The 22262-nt window shown below is 39.6% G+C and overlaps 1 long non-coding RNA gene across 1 annotated transcript in view; it reads right to left on the minus strand.

Annotated features, from left to right (window-relative positions):
* Positions 1–4033: 4033 nt before the first annotated feature.
* Positions 4034–22262, minus strand: part of LOC147059650 (uncharacterized) — a 158345-nt gene continuing 140116 nt past the window's right edge. Inside the window, exons 3-4 of the long non-coding RNA XR_015065701.1 lie at positions 10476–10601; positions 4034–4187 (exon numbers count right to left, since the gene is read on the minus strand). This is a non-coding gene — a long non-coding RNA (uncharacterized LOC147059650). The remainder of the gene's footprint in view (positions 4188–10475; positions 10602–22262) is intronic.

The following is a 22262-nucleotide window of genomic DNA, read 5'->3' on the forward strand; positions in this document are numbered from 1 at the left end:
CTATATATATATATATATATATATATATATATATATATATATATATATATATATATATATATATATATATATAATAATGCAATATATATATATATATATATATATATATATATATATTGCATTATTTTCTTCAAGGCCCTAAATTCAAAACACAAGTACAGACAGCCCATATTGGTCATTAGATGTTCCTCAATTTTGAAAAATGATAGTACGTAAAAGGTTCTCGGGGGGAAAAAAATCCAAAGAACACCTTTTAGTGTTGACTCACAGTCTTTCACTTCATTCAAAATAATTGCCCAGACTTTTGGTGACTCAGTGTTCTTGTTCCTCGTTGTCGCCAACTGTCAAATTATTCTGCTTGTTTCCTACTGAGCTGCATGCTGAGACCTCGCTACCCATGTCTGTGACCTTTACGATTGTTGTCTTTTGTGCCTTTATAGGTAATCTGACCTTATTAAAATCTATTTCGTAAAATATGCTCACAGGTAAAAGTCAATTTCTTCTTTGAATATGATAGCAATGCCATTCGTCAAATGGTAACAAGCGCATGAACGGAGCCATGCAAGACAGGAACAAGTTGTAAACACACCGACACAATACAATGAAGAAAGAGCAAGACGGACGTGAGGGGAAATGGAGAAAATTGCGCGGCTGGATTAACTTCAAGCAGTAGTCACACTTTTGAAGTTTGAGGTTGGAATCAATAACCTTGCCTTCCTGTGTGCGGCACAATTGCCTGAGTATAAGTTGCACCCCCGGCCAAACTATGAAAAAAACTGTGACTTATACTCCGGGAAATACGGTACTTTGCCTACCTTGACCTCTTACAAGGATTCCAGCGAGTCCATTTTACCTCAGCCATGTGGACCATGTGCCTTATCCCCATTGAAATGAAAGGGAATAAGGGGCGCCCCACAACGGCGCAAACGCCCCTTTCTGACTGCGCCCTTGACTACAACATGGCCCAAAGTTGACTTTTTATGTCTGCAAGCGTGGATTTGAACGGCTTGTCTATATATATCGGTGCCGAGATTGAATGGCGACTCATCCCGAGTGTACCACATGGGTCCAAGATGACCACTTCCATCAGCCCAATATGATGTCCTTTTTTGAACTTCCTAAGCGTGTCCTCATCTTTCTCTTCTAATTCTCCAACCCGCACAATCCTGGTCTCGCCTTTTCTTGTATGCGCGAGCCCCCCTCCTAAGCATCACAGGCTGGTTTTGGCTGATTATTTGGGGTATCAGCGTGAGCTTTCACATCAGCACCCCTCCCCGATTTACCCCAATTCCTGCCTCCTTTTTTCTTGTCTGCTTTGTGAGGCTGAGCTTCTTCTTTATTCTTTTAGTTCGCCGCCTTGGCGAACCAACTTCACAGAGGGCAAAATGTCGAGTGTCTGCGCTCCCGCACGTTGGGGTTGAGTGGGAGCTTTAACGGAGTTCACTTTCTTTCATTTTCATCTGCTCTCTGTAAAGATAAAAATGACAAGATTTGGCTAACTGTTGTCGTAATTTCTCTACAGCACAATAATTCGGACAGTACAATCAATGCGACAAAAAAAATGAAATTATGATATGACTGTATCTCCGCTTCATTCCACACTTGCTTCAAAGGTCTCTGTGCTATAATTAAAGTACATTAAAAAACACACACACACACATTAGTTGCTCCTCTCCCTCTTTACACTGGAGAAAAACCTCTGTGCAGCTTTCAAGTGGGATCAAGGCAGAATTAACCAACTTTAATTTGATCCGTGTTCATTATAGGAATTAAAAATAGATATGTCCATGCTGGACTGGTAATGACAACAGGGCGGGAAACGTTTTTATTTTTTTTAGCCTTTTATCCAATCATGGCCCTGCAGGAGAGCAGGACAGAAAAATGGATGACTCTTTTGAGCATTTGATGGTTAATCCTATCAAGGGTGGAGTCGTCGTCTTCCAATGCAATTAGAAAGTCCAGCTCAAATTCCGTTTGGTGGCTTTAAAAATATTCTTGCCTCTCTTGTGTACTCAAAGCCAGACTGTATCATAGTCGGCTTAATTTAATTTCACCATTTGCTTTGGGAATTATTCATTTCAAGTAGATCAATTGACTTTAATATTAAGCTGTTCTTAACCTAAAAGTACCTTAGGTATATTTGATTAAAATGTGAATTAACTGCAGAGTACATGTAAATTAAAACCTTATTCCTGGTAGCAAGCTCTGTTTAATTTCACATCGGAAGACAAATATTGTTCTAGGTTCAAAGTCACCTGACTTCACTGGAATTCATTTGACAGACAACTAACAGCATGGCGATAGAAAAAAAAAAAATACACATTAAAATAGTTGAAGGGGACCGACTTGCTTAAATACAACTTGTATATACGTGACTGCATGCAGTGTCGGAGCTGGAGGCAAATTTGACCTCAATCTAACCCAAGAGAACAAAACACTATTTTAAAAGAATATTGCATTAATTTTGACCAGCCCCATTGTCAAAATGGACCCCCGGGCTACTTTAAAAAAAAATAAAATAAATAAAAACCCACAATGTCCACCTCCTCACCTCGTGTTTTGACAGGTGTCACTGCCGGACGTCTGTCTTGCTAATAAGCTGTGAAGCCATTTTAAATGACACCCTTCACCCCATGTGGAAAGATTCGTTGTTGACTTCAAAAAAGGTGACAACAGCCTGAGAGAAAGAGTTGTCACTGCAATTTTTAAGCGCCGTAACAATGACAGCACGGCTGCTCCGCTCGCCATTTCAGCCCAAAAATGAACACCTGCAGCACACCCATGGCAGCACATTCATACATTGTTTTCCACAGCCGCACGGAAAAGTAGCATCGGGGAGCTTGAGATCATCTTGTGGCACAAAAATGTCACAACCTGCAGGCAGGTGTCTGTAAAATTGGGATCAGCACAAACGAACGGCGCAGTGATGGGTAAACTTTTGAATTGGTCTTCTTATTTTCCAAGTGGATGTTTTTTAGACTTTGATGGTGCATTAGAGTTAACAGGATGAATGGATGGATGTAAGTTGTGTTTTAAGGAACATGAGAAAGTATTTGTGACCCTCCTGTTTTCTTCCATTTGGGAAAGTGGCTACCAGTCAACGATTTTATCAAGATGGAGAGCCTGCTGCTGAGGAAAACATTAGTACAAGTTGAAGTAATGGGAGACTAAAGCTTCCTGTAAGCAGAAAAAATAAGTCCAAATCAGCAAGGCTCTGCCGCCACTCTGCGTTTAGTTTTGTATACAAAGCAGGCAGATTTGTGATGTTTCTAAATTCACTCTTTATGAGGTGTTGATTGTAAAACATTGCGAGTCTCTGCAATGAATCCCAACACAAAAAAAGACAACTTGTTTAAAATGGGAGTACATGAACAACAGGGGAGCCGTGATCGCTTGTGTAATGAGCGATGACCAACAAGAGTTCATGAATAAAACAAAGTCTTGCGAGTGTGTGCGGGCGTTTGTGTCAAGCCGCTAACTTGTATACATTGTAGCGTGCTGCATCGAGCACATGCATACCAGATGAGGTTTTTATACTGCGCATCGGACAGGAACTGAATATCTTTTTGCTATTATTTGTCATTCAGTTTGGAATCCTTTTTACCATTTTATGAATACATTCAAAGTCAAGCAGTATATATATTTTCAAAAGCACGTGTTGGTGCAAGAAAATGATTCAATCCTGTTATAAAGCAAGCAGAAATGGCTGCACTGGGAAAATGAAGCTTCAAATATGCTTCATGAAGTAGTTGTTGTAACTTTTGCCTCCTCTTAATGGCACTGTTCGACATTTTGCTGGAAGCACAATGACTTGTGATTTAAATCAACAGTATATAACAGTAACAGTAAATATAACAACTGGTTCACGAATTAATGCAAAAATGCAGTCGGAGTACAACTTGTGCTGAGTGTAAATTTACTGTCCACTCAAAATAACTCAACACACCGCCCTAAATGTCTAACCTACTTCACTCCCAAGTAAAACTGTCCAAACCGCATCTCAAGCGTCAATGTTTTATATAGCTACCGATATTTTCCAGCGCTGCCTCAAGCCCTTGGGGGTGAAGTTCATCAGAGCTTCATAAGTCGCCAAAGGTATCCTTGCAGCATTCGCCGCAACTTTGTCATCAAGGTCATCTTGATTCAATCCATGTTTTTAAATGGGTCCTCTTGAGGACTTGCTTGAGCTTTTGAAAGAGGGGGAAAAAAAACACGTTTAGTGAGTAGGGAAGTTGTTTAGTGTTGCAGTTTTCTTATTGGCCAGGAACTTACAGATGCTCAGGAGTGTTGTCATGGTGACGCATATCTCTTTGTTGATGTTCTTGGCCACGTACTTTGGGTATGAAACATTGTGACACAATATTTGATCGTTTTTATTGTATTAAATCCCCTTTAGAATTACGCAGTATCGACCTTCAACCTGCCCTTTGACAACGATCCACTTTTGCTCTATATCTGGAATCTTTTGTTCCAGAACTAACATGAACTGTGATACAAATAGATATATTTTTTTTTTTCTTCAACTCCAACCATGGATTGCTTTGCAGAGCGTTCACCACTGTGCGCCGCAAGGATCAATGAGGTCTTGCGCTTAATAGATTCAAGGTTAATTCATTTAGTTCTCTTGATGAATTCACTCGACTTCCAAGTGGTTCGTAGCCCCCACTACAAGCCCGTGAAGAAGCCTCTTGGATAAGCACAGCAGTACTTACAGGAGTTACATCAATAGCTTTTTTTTTCCCATTTATCATCCAAGCATGCCTGCTTTGGCTCAACAAGCCATGTGAATTATGTCAGCTGTAACTTCCTCTATGAAAGGAGAAAACAAATACTATGGTTAAGACTACAATTTTTGAAAAAAAAAGTGACATTTCTTTTTGAAAATTGCTAATCCTTGTTCAACGACTGCTGATGATGTTGGCGACACAAGGTCGTGGAGAAACGCGCCGACGTTATCCCATTTTAGTAGCTTGTCGGACTGCAAGCACAACTCCGTAATCTACTTATTGAAAATCTACAGTGACCGACTTCTTATTTGATAGCCAAAATGACTGACAGCCCTTTCGATAGATAGTGACAACTTAAAAGCATGCCTGCCAGGAATTTTTTTTCTTTTCTAATTCCTTTTCTGGGGGAGGGGGAACAAATACAATAAACAAGACTTTGGCGTGCCCTTCCCAAAGTCCGCTGTCCACCGCCCCTGCACCCCCCTCCAGATATAAGCATCTCATAACAAGCAAAGCGGGGCCATTAGCCCCCTGATTATTACATCCCTTAATTAGAATTCTCATTATTTACAGAGTGAAGGGAGAATCTTGGCAGTCACATTCACATCAAAGGCATCGTCCGAAGGCAAAGATGATAATTAGATAGTCTAATCTGTCCTCTGAAGTGTCTCTTCCAAATCAACATTTCTGGATTGTTTGTTTTCCTCCCCCCTCCTTCTGCCTTTGCTTGGCTAAGGGAATGTTCAATTCGAATCATTGGTGACTCATTTTCTGTCTTTCCCCCCCCCCCCCCCTTTTTACCCTCAGAACTGTTAAAGGTAATTTAGAAAAAAATTATTTAAAAGGAAGTCAGAGAATAAATGTAGTTAGAAATGGAATATATAAGGAGTAGATTAGTGGTTTAAAACTATTCACCTTGCTATAGTCCTCCCCCATAGTAGCATCAACAGATGGCAGTGTTTCCCTGCTAAGAATGTCCAGCTGGCCTGGCTGCTCACCACATCTCCCTCCTCTTTCCCTGCGTCCTCTTTGTCTCATTTCCCTTTTCCCATTTACTTATGCAAAATGAGGCTAGCGCAGAATCATTAAGTGTAACTGCTACCTGAGATTAGCGAGAGGAGCTCAAATGAAGTGTCACTAATATGTGGATTAGCAGGGCAAAGCCACCTGAAGTTGCCTATACTGCTATGCTACAAGCAGGAGAAAGGATGCAATGGTGGCAAACACGTGGCACACTTATCTCCTGAACAGATAATGTTACCATTCAGGTGCTCTAATAACAGCACATCATGTGGTTGTTACAAATGCTCTTCTAGGTATTACTGTAATGTGTTGAGTTTTTTTTTTTTTTCTCTCAGCGGTATGTCATAAAGGAAATTACAGCTTCGGATGCAAAACGTTGAGGACGTCACGGCTAATTCCACTCAAATTATTTTTTTTTCTTTTCTCAAGTCATTGAATCTTGCCTACAGGAGGGACTGCTTTAGAGGAATGATCAATAATTGGGAGCGACATCAGATGATCAGCGTATGGAAGAGAGGGTGAGACTTGGATACAGGTGTTCAAAAATGAACCGAACACAATATTTTCGTTGCAAAGGGAAAATCAAAGAGAATCTTGGATGGCTGCACTTGTAGTCTAGATCCTCGGATGCCATAGTCCGCATAAGACAAGAGTTGCACTTGTATACAATGCAACAGGCTCCAAATATTATTGGAAAAAAAAAATGAATGTGACTGCAATTATTTTAAATCCTTTTTTGGCCGCGTTTTGCCCTCACGAGTAAAATAGGAGCAAAGACATCAGTGGGAGGGGTTGTTTCGCATTTTGTTGAACTCCAACAAGCTACCAGGTTAAAAGCAAGGAGTGGGATTATTGACTGATTCTTTCATGTATTTTTCTTCTTATCTTGTTTGTCTAGTGTACTGCATATAGTATCAAAAACAACTCATTACTTGGCAGGTTAAAATTGATTTGTGAGACTGACCTCAGCTTGGTAAAAGATTGCAGTATAGGTTGGGAGAGCAGCAGAGTGAAAGCGTGCACGTACATCAGAACATAGTCAGCATACATTTGTTTCACTCTGAACACACCACAGATTATTTTCTTTGATTCTTTGTTCAGACACAATTGCCTTAAATACGATTTAAGACTGCCAATTTTCAAGCCTCTTTCTTCGCTGTCTTTAATCCACGAGAAAGTGCACATCGATTGCTTCCATCAAAGGGAATTTCAGATACAAGCAACATAAATAATAGAAATGTGTGGGCTGCATCTCTGGGCAAAGTGTGATCGGAGTACAATTAATGTCTTAGTTAACTTCAGTTTGAGGTGGGTTCACGTCATGAGGTTAATAAGACGTTCAGAAAAGGTACAGCGTCATTGCAAAGGGGGAAAGGCAATATCCATCTATGGCTCTGCTGCAGTGTCAGTAAAATGATAGCGTTGTTTGAAAAGAGGGGACGGCAAATTAAAAAATGCTATCGGAGCTTGCGCAGCTTTATTGTGTGAGGATCAATGCAAAAAAAAAATGCAAAAAATGTCATTTGCAGCTGCAGAAAATCGTGACAGTATTTCAGATGTAAACACAATTAGGTTATTTGTATACATGACAAAATTTGCATACAATTGAGCTAGCAATGAATGCTAATGTGCGGTAATGTATGTCTGCTCATTTGTTTCGCCTTTCCCACAGTTGTCGGTTGATTTGGATATTTCTGTAATGCAGGCACATAATGTGCCAGTGCTACGACTAACATTTTAATTGGGTACAATGAGGCGGTAGTTTGTAAAATAGAAACGTGCAAATGAAACAACAGGAGCTATTCTTTTTAAATCATTTGCCTCCACTGTGCGTTTACTTGTGTTAATTTCTCTGGTTTTCTTCAACACCGGCCATTTGGCAGGTCCACTGGTGTAAAGTGGCAAGAAGAAAACTATTCTTTGAGAGCAGAAAGCTGCCAACTTCAGGGAAAAAAAATAAAATAATCGGAGCATCTATTTGTTTTAATGAAAGGAAAACCAGAATGTGATGGGCAAAAATACTTTGTGACAAGATCAGAACCAAAAGAAAATCAAACACATCTCCCTGTGAGGTGAAGCTGCTTTTGTTTGGCTTGTGTTCGTCTTGTCTGATCAGATCACCAAAGCATTTTGATCCCACCCTGTGCCACACTGTGGTTCGTTCATAATAGCTTAGAAATCTCATATGAGCACTAAAGCCGAGCAAACCGCTGGACAAACAAAACTAACTCTGGGGCCAAAGAACCTTGATACTGTTTTCAGTGCTCATGATGAAAGCATCAAGTTGGACTCCTCATTAAGAGATACACGGCAGTTGGAGACAGTGGTGCAGGTGTTTACGGCTGGGAAAAAAAAAAATTGTCAAGAGAAAATTTAGGATTTAATAGAGCATTGAATTGAAACCACTGCACAGCCGCACAGCTGCAAAAGCTCACCGGGTACAGGCGATAGATAGTATTTCATTTTAATTGGTCCTAAAAGTAAACATTTTCCACAATTAATGCCTTTTTGTTCATTGAAACACTCAAAATTGATGACAGTGTACTATGTAAAGAAGCCCACATCTTTGTGATGGTGCTGTGCAAACAATGTTGTCCTTTTGAAATATCAAAACAAAAAAATATATATATGTATAAAAAAAAATAGATATATTAATATAAATAAAAGTCATGCAAGCCATTTTTGATGAGGGTTCCGTCATAAAATTTGTCAATTGTAAAATAGTCAATGTGCCTTGGCTCATTAGACGCGGGGAGACACTGTAATGGACGGTGGATTTAATGAGGCGATGGCAAAACAGCAGAGGCAGTCTTTTTGTGTACATGGATTAGTTACAGGTCGGGGTGAGGGCAGCAGAGGCAGGAGGGTGTAGACAGAGTTCAACATCCTGACAGTCTGACGTATGAAGATGTTCCCGAGTCTTGTGGAGTTGGCCCCGAGGCTCCGGTATTTTCTCCCCGTAGGCAGAACGGTGAATCGGAAGTGGGAAATGTAACCAGCAATGCTGAAAGTTCTGATGATGAGGCTGGTGTTGAAAATGGCCGCGAGGGAGGGCAGAAGGGCCGAGAGATGATGGTTGGGGCTATATTCATTCTGAGCTTTTCAGCGGGAGGCAGTGCAGCGTCCGTAACACAACAGTGATGACACTCGTAATGGTGGCACGGTAGAAGGATGCCATGATGGTGAGAGGGGAATCGCGTCCTCAATCTGCAGAAGTAGAGGTGCATTTGAATGTCTAAATGTGTTGGTCCAATAGATATCTTGGGAAGAATTGCACTGATACTGAAAGTGGGTGCTGCATTCTGAAGTCCTCACGTCTCACGCCAAGTCTGATGTGGCCTTAACAGTGGGATCGGATCTGTCACTCTTCTAAGGGAACACATTGTCCAGAATATTTCCACATGGCTTTAGTTTGCAGTCTTGGAGCTTTTTTTTTTTTTGCATACCGCAAAATGGCGGTGCTAGGCTAGCTCTCCTGGTTCATCACAAAGATTTTCCCTCAAGACTGTGAATTAACCACAGTAATTCTTTTTTTTTTGCGGGGACGTTCCCAATCATACTCTTAAGGATACTTTGCCAACTAAGCCAGAGAGTTGTTGAACAAACTTGAACCAGTAAACTTTCGATTGCTGGAAGAACACTCCCTGCAAAATGTGTCGGGACATGTTTACATCTTCGACCACGTCTGCGCAGTTTGGTCCAAATCAATGCTCTCGTCAGATGGCCGTAATGGGCTCGCTGCCTCTTTCATCCCTCAGCAGGCAACACATGTACAGAACCACTGTCAAGTAAATGCCTTTGGAGTGTTTGTAATATTTACTGCTGCAAGCAACCAGCGTACGGCGCCTCCAAATGAGGCTGTAGTTATCCCGCTGCTCCCAACGTATTGTTGCCGTGCTGATGACAAAGTCATTCTTTGTCTTAAGATTATCTCACAGCTCCGACGCTTTCATCTTAGATTTGAAGGCAGCTGAGGGGAGGTTGAAAATGCCGAGGCGCTGTCATCGACCGAAATGATGCCGCGCGTTTCTCGCTTAAGCATTTCCAAAGGCCCAATCGGGAAATGATTACCAGAGAGGGAAACCGCTCGACGCATTCACCGTATGACAAAGTGTAAAGAAGTCTGATCGCCATAATCAGATTGGCTCTCGCTCACTTAGTCCCCTTGTATCATATTCTTCAGTTCTTGCTCGGCATTTTATGGAGATTGCCTATGAATAGTCGAGCTAATGCACATCGCATCTTAAGCCGGGGTGCTTTATGTCGCTACGTGGCCAATTTATGTTTGCATCTTTGTCAAAGTGTAACAAATCTTTCGTTTTTTCTCAAGCGACATCTTAAGAGGCGCAATCATTATCTAAGACGTTGCCTTTAACAGGCAGCGACTCTACGGCTGCCCCTGCGTATAATGGGAATCAATCTGAGAAATGGCGATGATAGTGGGGTGTCGCCGGATGGAAAATAAATAAATAAATAAGGGCCTCAGTTCATCATGCAAATTCTTCCTCCCGACCGTGGCACATTCTTCAAACAGACACCTCCTCTGGAGAGAAGAGGCGCAGTCTGATAAAGAGACAAATGAGCTAGTGATCTCCATAGCAGCCTCCTACCTCGTGAGCCGCCATCCTATGTGTGTGTGTGTGTGTGTGTGTGTGTGTGTGTGTGTGTGTGTGTGTGTGTGTGTGTGCACAGAGTGCATTGGGGTTGTTGCGTGGCTCTACTGACCTTTGCAAGGATGACAAGCATGTCCAGTACAAGACTCCGTATGTGGGCTACATTCATCCCAAGTGATTACTGATGACAGCATGCGCTGGATCTGATGAATAGCCGTGACCCTTCAAGAAGTTCTGGCTAACAGCAGAGGGGGACAATAATTGCACAATTACACTAATCATACGTACGGCTAATTGCAAAGTGGGATACTGCACGACTGACAAGTGCATACAATTTTTAATCCTGACCAAAATAATCTGGCTTTCCAAATCAAGATTTTATTATGCTCTCAGCTCTCAATTGGATTTATATAGCACTTGAACAAATACTACAGTTGAAACAAAGTGTTGTGCAAAAAAACATAAAGGGCAATAAGACAAAGATAAATCACCGAAAAACTGAATAATGTTATCATGGCAAAATTTTTTTTTTTTATTTAAAGTCTTGTAGTGTCAATCAGTTCCATGACTTATTTTCTGATGGCTTTTAGCAAGCTAAAACCTTCTTCCCCTCACCCCCTCTTGCCATCACCCTCACCCCCTTCCTCCCCCCTCTCCCCCTCTCTTCATGAATTCACGTATTCCAACAAGGTGATAACAAAATTGCCTGACATTTCCAGATTTATTGCTGTATTTTGTTATTATCGCCAAAGAAATATACAGAGATTCTGTCCCATAAATCATATTGAGGGAGCAATGCAAACGCTATTGTGTTTGGCCCATTGCAACCATTTTAGAATTAGAAATAAATTGCCGGCTCATTTTCACAAATGGAAATGAAAAACCGCGGCCGGTGCCGCAGCGTGACTTTCTCAAGAAAGTGTTTATCAATGGATGGATTTCCTGAGTGCTTCTGCTACGTGAGGATCAATTTCGATTAGCTGCTGCTGCTTTGACAGTGGAGCTGATGCTTCTGCATTTTATGAAGCTTTTCCTTTCCTCTTCTTGCACTTTCCATACACCCGCATGATTGCCTGGTGCAAGTGTTAGATTAGAAAAACACACATTTCTTGTCAGGAAAAATAGACTCCAATGTAATTTAAAAATGATGCGTTACATAGGTTATATACATACATCATACATACATACATACATACATACATACATACATACATACATACATACATACATACATACATACATACATACACACATACATACATACGTACGTACGTACACGCACCGCCCGCACACGCACACACACAGACACACACAGACACACACAGACACACACACACACAGACACACATATATATATATACATATATATATATATAAAAAAAGTATATGAGCGAGAGGGAGAGAGAGAGAGAGAGAGAGAGAGAGAGAGAGAGAGAGAGAGAGAGAGAGAGAGAGAGAGAGAATATGACAGCAAAAGACATATGGGTAAAATTTATAGGCTAAGTCTGTAATAAATAATTCCATGGCAGTACAATATTTGCCTTGAGAGACATCCTTCTTATCCTCCCTGCATGAGTTTACAGAGTTTATGCAAAAGTTCAAGCATCAAATGGACACTAAAAATCGAAATTTGTATTTGCACGGAATGATGCTGACAACCACGGTAAAGTAAACCCCTACAACCTGTAACATATAAGATCTTTTTTTCTGGTATCACCCAGAGAAAAAGCTGGAACATGTTTTTTTTTTTTTTTACGAATATTTATGTGATTTTTTTGAGGTGATGCAAAGTCAAAGCGGCAGTTCTCCTCCTCCATAGTTGCAACCTTTGGATCTGAGAAGGTCTTTGTGTTTGTTCAAGCATATATCCACTTTGAGGCAGGTTCAAATTTCAGCATACAATTTTTGTGAATTTACCTCAAAGAATGTTGGCCTTTCACATCTTGTATCGTATCACACAGAATTATTTGCAAAGTTAGGAATCTTTCATCTGGTACTGGGCGATTGAATGACCTCTAGCAAATTTTACAAGTCCAGAAAATGTAATAGATACACGACCCTGTGAAAAAACACAACTTGTACTTTTGGGGGTATTTAAGGAGTAATTGAAGTTGGAACAACTTTGAGAGATAGTATATATTCTTAACATTTATGGCAACAATATTAGTTAGCACAACAAAGCAAGCAAGTTGTTTGCTCCAAAATTATTATTATTATTATTTTTAACATATCTTTAGGTTAGGGGACAATATAAGAGAAACCAAAAATAATTTGTTGAATTGCACAACTTAAAAATGTAGCTTTTTTTTAAAAAACTATTTAATTTTCATTCAAAAAAACTGTGGTGTGGTTAGCAGATGTGCCTCACAGTCAAGAGGTTCAGGGTTCGAACCTGGGCTCACATGCCAGGCTAATTTAATTATCACAAATGTCAACCATTAGTAAGCGTGAATTTCTATTTGTGCTCTGTGATAGAATAATTTCTAGATAAGTTTGTATATTGGAGCTTGGGTCAATTTTCATTACCAAGGTTTAAAAGAGAAATTAGATTCTTGCGGTCGTTGTTGTTTTAGTAAGCAGGATGTGCCAACTGTTTCTGATTTACAATTAAACAAAAGATTTGCCCCCCACATGATAACACACATTATATAAAAGTCTAAATATAGTCAGCGACAACAGGGAGGGAAGATAAAGTGTGACAATGACGATCGTTGAATGAAATTAGACATTCATTGCATCAACCCTGGGTATACTATGCTCATGTGTAGCATTTGAGACCGTCAAGGAAATGGTGGTTTACACTTGCGTCTATGTTTAAATTTAATGTCGCCACTGTCAAGTGCTCCGCAAGCAGTAAAGCAGCAGAATGGCAACGATAAAAATGAATGTTGTCTGATCGTTTGAAAAGCCAGTGCAGGACCTGAGGACTTGGAGTGTAGACACAATAATGCTTCATATAAATAGTCAATAAACACAAACAGTAAAGTTAGCCATAAATAAACACTTCTGGGCTGTTAGAGAAGGGCTTGACTTGTAAAGCTAGAGTACTTATTTGGCCGAGAGATTACCGTATTGAGCACTTGAACGAGTCCCTCGGTAAACATAAAATGTCTTTTCCTGTCATTTTTGTAGCTTTAGTTCCAAAGTAAATGTCTTCTGTCAAACGTGCTCCTCGGGGCTGTTATCCTGCCTTGACTTTGCTCACAATGGCAACACAGCCAAAGGAGGAAGTTAGAAAAACAGCTTTATTGAGTAGATTTTCCCCAAGCAAAAATATTTGATGAAAGATTGTTTTCGGGCTTGAAAATCTCCTTGCTAGACACTTTATAGCATTTTATGCTAGTACCTGAAACACACTGAATTGCATTTGCGGCCCAACTCTTCAAAGCCCGAGTTCTTACAAACTGAGCCACTGAGAGTACACATTTGGTGTGTACACCTGATGCCACTTTTCTGAAGCCCAAATGGCGTGAAGACAAAACGTTTATGTACCACAATCAGGCTCAAGGTACTGGTGGTGGGCCACCAGTGTCGCGCTTAATTTAACTACACTGGAGGAAGAAGTGGCATCCACAGGGTTGACAGTGCACATGCTCGGCGAGAAGTGCGGCGTCAATACAGATGAATGTACGTAACCATGGCGACTACTGTTTTTCCGTGTTAAGAGCATGAACAGAAGAACAACCTTAATAAAAACTTGAAACTGCAATTATTTTCCTATATTGTAGATTTTCTGTTCTTGAGTGACTCAGTGGCGGCATAAATACAACTGATAGCTTTTTGAAATTAATATTGACTACGCAATGATACACACCTTAATGAAGAACATTGTGACACCTCCAATCCATCATAAATAAGATTTACATGCAGACAAATAGGAGAAAATGTGTTCCCACGCATAAATAAGCCAAAATTATTTAAAAAAAAAAGAAACAGATGAACATTTTGTTTCCCTACTGAAACCAGAGTTACATTTATCTCCCCTATTTGCAAAAAATAGTAGGACTTAAGATACACCAGATATTTGTAGCAATATCTGGGTGGAAGGAAATATCTTTTTTCATTTTTGCTTTTGTGAAATCCATCAATTCTGGCATCACTGACAATATCAGAATACAGAAACAAATGTCAATAAAGAAAAGTATTCCTTACATACAAGTCAACAAGAAACTTGTTCATGACTTTCTAGGAATAAAAATTCCAGCTTTACGTAAAAGAGAATCAAGTCTATAATACACAAAATCACGTAGCATCCAGACTTTTCATATGAAGGCTTAACATTTTTGTTTAAAATAGAAGCCCAAGGCTGTGAATTATTCTCTATTCATATTTCAATGCATGTAAAGAAACACACACAGCACAGGGTTAAAATACTGAAATGTCCACTCAACTGGCACAGTATGTTGCAAAACTCGTTGGCAGTAGAGGATGGATGTACGCATAAAAAATAAAAACACCATCATATAGACTCTCGCCAATTGGTGCTGGTGAATAGAATTCACCGGTTGAGTTGTTTCCCTCAAATTACATTTTACTCCTCTGCTGATGGTCGAGGGAACACAATTTGCGAGTATTTGTTTTCACTATATGGATTATTTATATTACACAAGAGAAAATGTATAGGACTTGACAGGCATTTATGAGTCTTGTTGTCTCGACGCATCCCTGAAAGCGGTCTGGCTTTGTGTCTGTGATTCATTCTTTTGTCTTTGCTCATCTGACCTTGTGTCACGTAACAACGAGACTACACTGAATCATCATATACTTACATGTTCCGTGAAATTGTCTACTGTGCTGGAATTTGCTGTTAACTCATTCACTGCCAACCCAGCTATTATCTTGGACGTCTATAATCGTCAATGGCACTGAATGAGTTAACAAAGACGATGATTTTAGCAGAAATTTAACATCTTCAAATCCGAGGTCATCCAGCATTGTGTTTGCCACTGTACATGCGCTGATTGAGTCAGGAAAATGGGAAGCTAATTCAGTTAGATCCATTTTGGGAGCTTTTTCCAACACATGCAACATCGATGTAACGCTTATGACGCCACCCGCCTTGGAATATAGACATTATATTCATACTTGGCTGTCATAGCCGTAGTAATATCAGCACTGTTTTCCCGTCACGCTTTGTTAAAATACATGACCCGGGAGTCTTTCTCCCTACGAGGACTCTTTGGCTTGTCACCCTGTCAGCATTAAAATCACACTTGAGGCATTATGACTGAGAAAATGTGCAAGTACTGAAAACATTTGACCTAAATCTATCAGCTATCGCAACATGTCTGTTGCAGTAATTATTGTTCCAATTAACTTTGAAAATGAGATTGAACGACGCTTGCAAAGCATTATGACAATGGATGCTTATTGTATTATTTTCCTCCATTGTGAGTAATGTACTGCTGCCAGGCATGAAACAGTTCAGGATCAAAGTCACGCAAGTCTAAAACAGTATGACAGCTGAGTTGGACGGCTGCGCTGAATTCAAGAGGAATAAAAAAGATAATCCATACAGTGAGTTATTTTCATTAGTCCACAGATCACCCAGTAATTGCTTTAGAGTTACATTAGGGGCGGTGCTTGCGGTGAAGTCCGGAGCTCTGGAAGACGTAACTGAAAGGATCAAGGAGCAAGGAGCATTATTGGGCTTAGTGTGCGCTTGCAACGACCGCAACAGCACATCAATCGACATGATGTAAGACTACTCTAAAAATCAGTACAAATGTACGTCAAACCTAATGTATGCTTCTTGAAAGCGACTGGTCATTTGCTCGAGTGCATTTTTTTTTCTTGATAGAGCAACAAAATTGCTTTAAATGAGCATAGTTTTGCTGATGGCCTACTTTGGGTAGTCCACAAGTTTAAAGACCCCACCGACTAAGAACTATGTTGTGCTGAATTGTTACGATATAGCGTTGAGGAGTTTTTCATCATTACAGATTTCTGGACTTTTTGGGGACAGGGTTGAAAAAGCACCAGGCATAAATTGCTCCTCCACAACTACTAAATAGGAACTTGAGCTGCCCGGTCACGTAGTTGGGAGACTGGCATGAGTCCCACGCCGCCCACTATGTAATTTCTTGTGCAGTTAACAAGCAAACTATATGCCTATGGCCCGCGGGATGCCACCATTTACTAAACATTTCTCAGAAACCGAATTAATATGAATACATAATACTATAATACTTTTTCAGCCTTACATTTTGTCTGTTTCTTATGACTGTGGGTAAAATGGGGTCCAATGATGACACGAGTTGACCCCAACATGCATTTAGCTAGCTAGCTAGCTATCTTTGTTTTACTACTATGCTTCAGCAACCAAGTCAAATTTTATAGTCGCATGGCCTTCTTGTTGTTCTATGAATGTATTTTGACAGCATCTTACTCGAAGGCTATCCACCCACAAATATATAGTAGACCTCTCGTACATACGCATCGAGTATGCCATGGCCATTCAATCATTAAATCAGAATTGAAAGTGAAATCAAAGAGTGAAGCAAAGTTGTTTCACGGAGTGCACCTTTGCATTGCATTAATAGCTCTCTAATTCCTCGTTCTCTCAGCGTGGGTGGGCACTGAAGCGCATTTTCCAAGTGAGCCATATGTGGTTGTTAGTCGTCAGGGATACAAATGCAACTCAGGCCAGCTTGGTTTCTATCCCTTAATGAAATATATTGTGCACATAGAAGGGGGATGCACTCAGACTGAAGTGCATCCTTCCAAATAAAGTGCACCCACCGGTCATAGCATTCTTTCCATTTGGGGAGCAATCATCTGCCACTGTTACATTTGCAACAATAAAGATACAAATGATTTTGTGATTGTTTGGTTGCGATTTTGTTTCCCTCCAAATAATAACCACAATGAAATAATTGCATTGGGCTCATTTTTAAACGTTGACTACTTGTCCCGGTGACAATGCAGGTGGAGAAAACATTAAGAAGATGAAGAATAATTGTCGTTTTTTCTTTCATTGTTACGAGCAGCGTACAACGGAAATGTGGTAATAATATACTTTTCAGCCATCTTATGAAAACCTTATAATTAAGTCCTGGGGTTATCAACCTTTTTGAAACTGAGAGCTACTTCTTGATTAATGTGAAGGGCGACCAATTTGCTACCCACACTTCTGAACTAGCTTCCTAACTTGCGTCCATGAAGTCTATGGATTGGCTACATAATGAGTGGAGACCAAAAGTAGACAATGCATGAAAAAATAAAATCAAACCAAAATCAAGACTACACCAACACAGGTCATGATGCTTAAATGAGAGCACAGTCCATATAATTACTACCAGAAAATTCAGTGAGTGTATTCATGAAAGTTTACATATTTAGAGTCGGGTTTGGGATAAAGGTAATATCCATTAATTCGAGGTTGATATACATAAATTAGTATTCGCTTATTCTGCTCTAATTAGGAGGGTCCGGCCTAAGCCGAAAATTCCAGAGCCGATTTCTTTCTTTATTTCTCGGGGCTTAGCCGTGTTTGTCTCTGTTCCATGGCATTGAACACTTTATTACGACCCCCTGTGCTCATTTTGGTGCCCGACATTCCACTTCTGGAAGATTACTGGTCATATTATGCAAGCTGGAGGCCACAGCATCTAAATTGGAAGGTCACCTTCACTGGTATTTGAACAAAAATGAAGAAGAAAAAATAATTCATGCTGCGGAAGATAATAGACTACAACTGAGCCAATTTTATTCGTAAAAAAACCCACTACGCTTTGAAACAGCATGCCACTCTATGCAGGTATTTAGCCTAAAATAATTGTACATTAATATTGTATTTCACTTTCTATTATACAGCCAGTGTGGTATGCAATTTTCTACCCAAGACCTTCAGAATCTTCTATGCCTGCAGGTATGGGCTACACGAGAGCAAGCAAGTAATACAGACAGGCATTTTCAAGGACAATGCGCATTTCCAACAATAAGACGGTAGAGTAAACAAAATCCAAGCAATTACACTTCCTGGCCATGTGACAGAATATATTCTATGAAAATATGCTTAAGGATGATGCAATGAATGTCTTGTTTCTAATAAATGCTTTCAGCCCCTGCGGTAGCTGCAGAAACACAAAAGACAGCTGCTCTCTCAGTATGTTGCTCAAGTTAGATGAGGGACTGCAACAGTCTCTCTAAAACAGAAACGTAAATCACATCAAAGTGATTCAATGGCAACACGCTGGAAGGTTATCAGTGCCAAAAAACATTTTCAAAGTTGGAAAAACATAATGTACTTGAAGGGATCAAGCTTTTCTTTAACTACATTACATTGCTACGGTCAAGTTGAAATAAATAAATCAATAAATCAATCAAAATAATTATCAAATAATATAAAATATAAATATAAATAATAAAAGTAATTTGGTTGCTCATGTAAAACCAAACAACTATAGGGGAAGGTTAACATTTCTATTAACATTCCACAATCACACAGATAAAGAAAATTTCTCGCCTTTGATTGACTTAAGAAACACATTTTTGGAAAGTGGGAGATACCCGGGGAAAAAACATGCCAAGGAATACATGCAAACTCCACGCATGAAGGCCGGTAGAATTTTTCATAAAACCACATCTGGTATCATTTTGCCTATGGGAGGTCGGAGGATTCATGCCAGTGCAGTCAAGAGAAGAAAACAACGCTGGCATCCAGTTTGTTGTCACATGAGTGAGTCTGAGTTGGCCAATATGTTGCTTTCAATGTCCAAGGTGTTTTTTTGTTGTTGTTGTTGGCTCCGCCGAGATTCTTACAACACTAACAAAAAAGGCTGTTTGAATTTATTCCATTTTATTTCATCAAGTAGTTGCACAGAATAAATTCGTCTAGGTCCAAATCCATTTTGAAAGTTGATATATAGCCTGTCTGAAAGTTTATTTTTTATTTTGTGAAACCATTTGACAGAATCAAATGGAGTAAATTCAGCACAGCATTTCTTTCATTGAAGGTATTTAGCTTGATCAGACCATCATTTGTCCATAGGTGTTTTTGTGAATGGTTGTCTATCTTCTTATTGACAGTTGATCTCCAGTTCATAACCTGCCACGCAGCAAGTCAGCTCCAGTTGTGACTTATTCTAATGACAAGCTAAGTGTTGGGGACATTGATTTGTAGGCTTGGTAAATCAAGTGATGTCTGACAGCTCGTCTATAATATAGAGTGGGAGACCATCATATCCTCGTGGGGATCCTTCATGACCACCACTCTTTTGTCTCATGTTTGACGATTAAGTTGAGACCTTATTGTGCTCAGGTTTTCGGTACTCAGTCATCGACCAGCTAGCATGAATAACGTCGAGCCCTAAGGCGGTCCAGCTGTTCATACGTCACAACTGTGAAGCAGTTCTGTTCATGGCCCCAATCGTGCTGTGCAATGTTCCCACCTTCATTTTGTATTATTGCTTCGGTCATAAATTATACTAAATGTAAACTTGATGGTGAAAAATAAAGGCCAATTGTACAGTTTAGAGAAAATCCGAGCCAATTACATAAACAGTGCATAGCCAATAGAACTGTCTGGAATCTTCTGAAGCGTACTAAGCAACAGACTCAAGGTATCACAATCGCCTGTTTGCACTTCATGAATAAATGAACAGTAGCGAGCCTCAAAATATCTGGTCAGAAGGTTTTTCAAAGTGATGCGGCAAAGATTAACCTTTACCAAGTGACAGGGAGGCTAAAGCTTGAAAAAAAAAAAAAAAAAAAAGAATGGATCTGCTCACAATCGCAAGCATACTAGCTCATTCTGGAAAGGAGCTGATGTCCTGGTATGGGCTTGCATGGCTTCTTCTCAGACAGGCTCATTAATCTTCGTTGATGGAACATGTGATGGTATCAGCAAAATGAACTCAAACGTCTACAGAAATATTTGCTCTGCCAATTTCAAGCAAATGGAGAAGATAGTAATGCCGAAAACATGTTGCCAATAAAGGAGGACATCAGGTCAAAGAAGTTTTAGAAAGGCCAAGTCAGACGCTACACTGAAAGTAAAAAATAAATCTGAAAGATTCCAAAAGGGTTTTTGAGATTTGTAAAAGGCGAGGAAAGCGTTACAAAAAGAATGCAAACGTTCGATGATGTCACCGGGTCACACATTACACTATTCAACAGTGATACAAAAGTGAGTTGTCAGTTGTTAAAAAAAAAAGCTAAACTGATTTTTATCTTTATATCAAGCTCAAAGGTCTGCAGCAAAAATTACGGAATTCACTGTCCCAATACTTTTGGAGGGGGAGTATTTAGTTCACAAGGTCTCCTTTTCGAATAAATAGACAGAAGCAAAAGAGCTGACGGATTCCATCTTTCCATCATGTCACAAAATGACATTCTTTTCTTGCATGGCAGATATCGATTCAGTTTTATTTTGGATTCTCTCATATCTACTGAAATAACTGTTGCACAGTAACATCAAAGTTAGATGATGAAGTCTTGCCGTTTTCAACTGGAATATTAATCACAATGATTTATTATTGAACATACCGCAGGTTATCTTTGTTTGATATTTTATATTTAGTAGACGATATTTGCTTAACCTTTCAAAATTAGGCCGTGCTGTCCAGTTGATGAATTATTTATGGCAACCAAAAAAAGAGGCTTTTAAAGATCTCTATGTTTTGTTTGAATCCTCCAACAAGTCGGATTCCTTCTTTTCACAGGGCTGTGACCAGCAAGCTCATTGCTGACTGTCTCAAGAAATGTCAGAAGGTCGACAGCTGTTATCATGGGGGCCCTTATCTTTCACTTGCAGGTGCACAAGCACAACAAAGACGACCTGCACTTGATTTCATGGCCAATTAAAGCCCCCCAATATACAGTTACTCTTATCAACAAATCATTGTACGACACGACACGGCAAAGAGCAAAATTCAGCACTTTTTTTTTTTTTTTTAAACTGTTTGTTCAAAGAATTGCTGAAAAAACAAGACGCATATTTACAGTATTGCCTTTGGTCAGCTTAGCTTTAGCACTTTAATAGTGAGAGCGGAATACAATAAGCATTGAACAATTGGTTCATCTTTCTAGCGCAGTATTATTACACTTCGAAATGAGCAAAATATGCATGTGCTGTATAATGAGGTTGAACATTTTATTCTTAAGAAACTTATGCAAGGGTTTCACAGTAATCAAAATAAATCTTTGATGAGCAACAGAAAGTGTTTTTTTTTCCAAGAAAGAATTTATGAGTCAAAGCAGATTGGGTACACACTGAAAATCCAATGATCATCTGAGCCAGGGAAATCTTAAATTTTAGACTAGTTATGTCGCCATAACAGACCTCAACAAGGAATAAAATGTAAAAGTGGGCCCATCTTGGTGACAGATAAGTCAATGACTTCTCAGTTACAGAACATTTTGTGCCAGTCTGGCCCTCATTATACCTGACTCAGCATTTCTCTTACCAGTCTTTTGAGACGGTCTCCTTTATTTTAGGGTTATTTTACTAGGATTTATATCGTGCATTCTGGAATAAACCTCAGGTGATAGCAATGCCACAGAAAGATGCAGAGCCAAAACATTGGAGGAACAAATTCAAAATATATTGTATCAAACTTGAGAATAGAAACATTTTGTATTTAAACCAAGATACCTGTGATGCCTTTGTGTATTATTTTAATGAAATGCATGCCATGTTTTGAGATTAAACGAGAAGGAAGTAAAGTTTGAAGAATTTCGAGCGAGTCATTATGGAGCTAAGGGATTCGTTTACATTTCCAGCATCCAAATCAAGGCGGCGTCATTTGTAGAGACGAGATCAAGCAATGTCTCGGCATTAAAGTTTAATTCAAACCTAATACAGGAAATGATGGGAGCCTTTTTTCTTCTAAAGGTTTGTTTAATCATCACACGCACATCTTTGATCGTCTTCCCCTTCTTTAATCTGGGTGCATGC

This window comes from Syngnathus leptorhynchus, chromosome 3 (genome assembly GCF_054491065.1).
Source record: "Syngnathus leptorhynchus isolate UIUO chromosome 3, UIUO_Slep, whole genome shotgun sequence".
Classification (NCBI taxonomy): Eukaryota; Metazoa; Chordata; class Actinopteri; order Syngnathiformes; family Syngnathidae; genus Syngnathus; species Syngnathus leptorhynchus.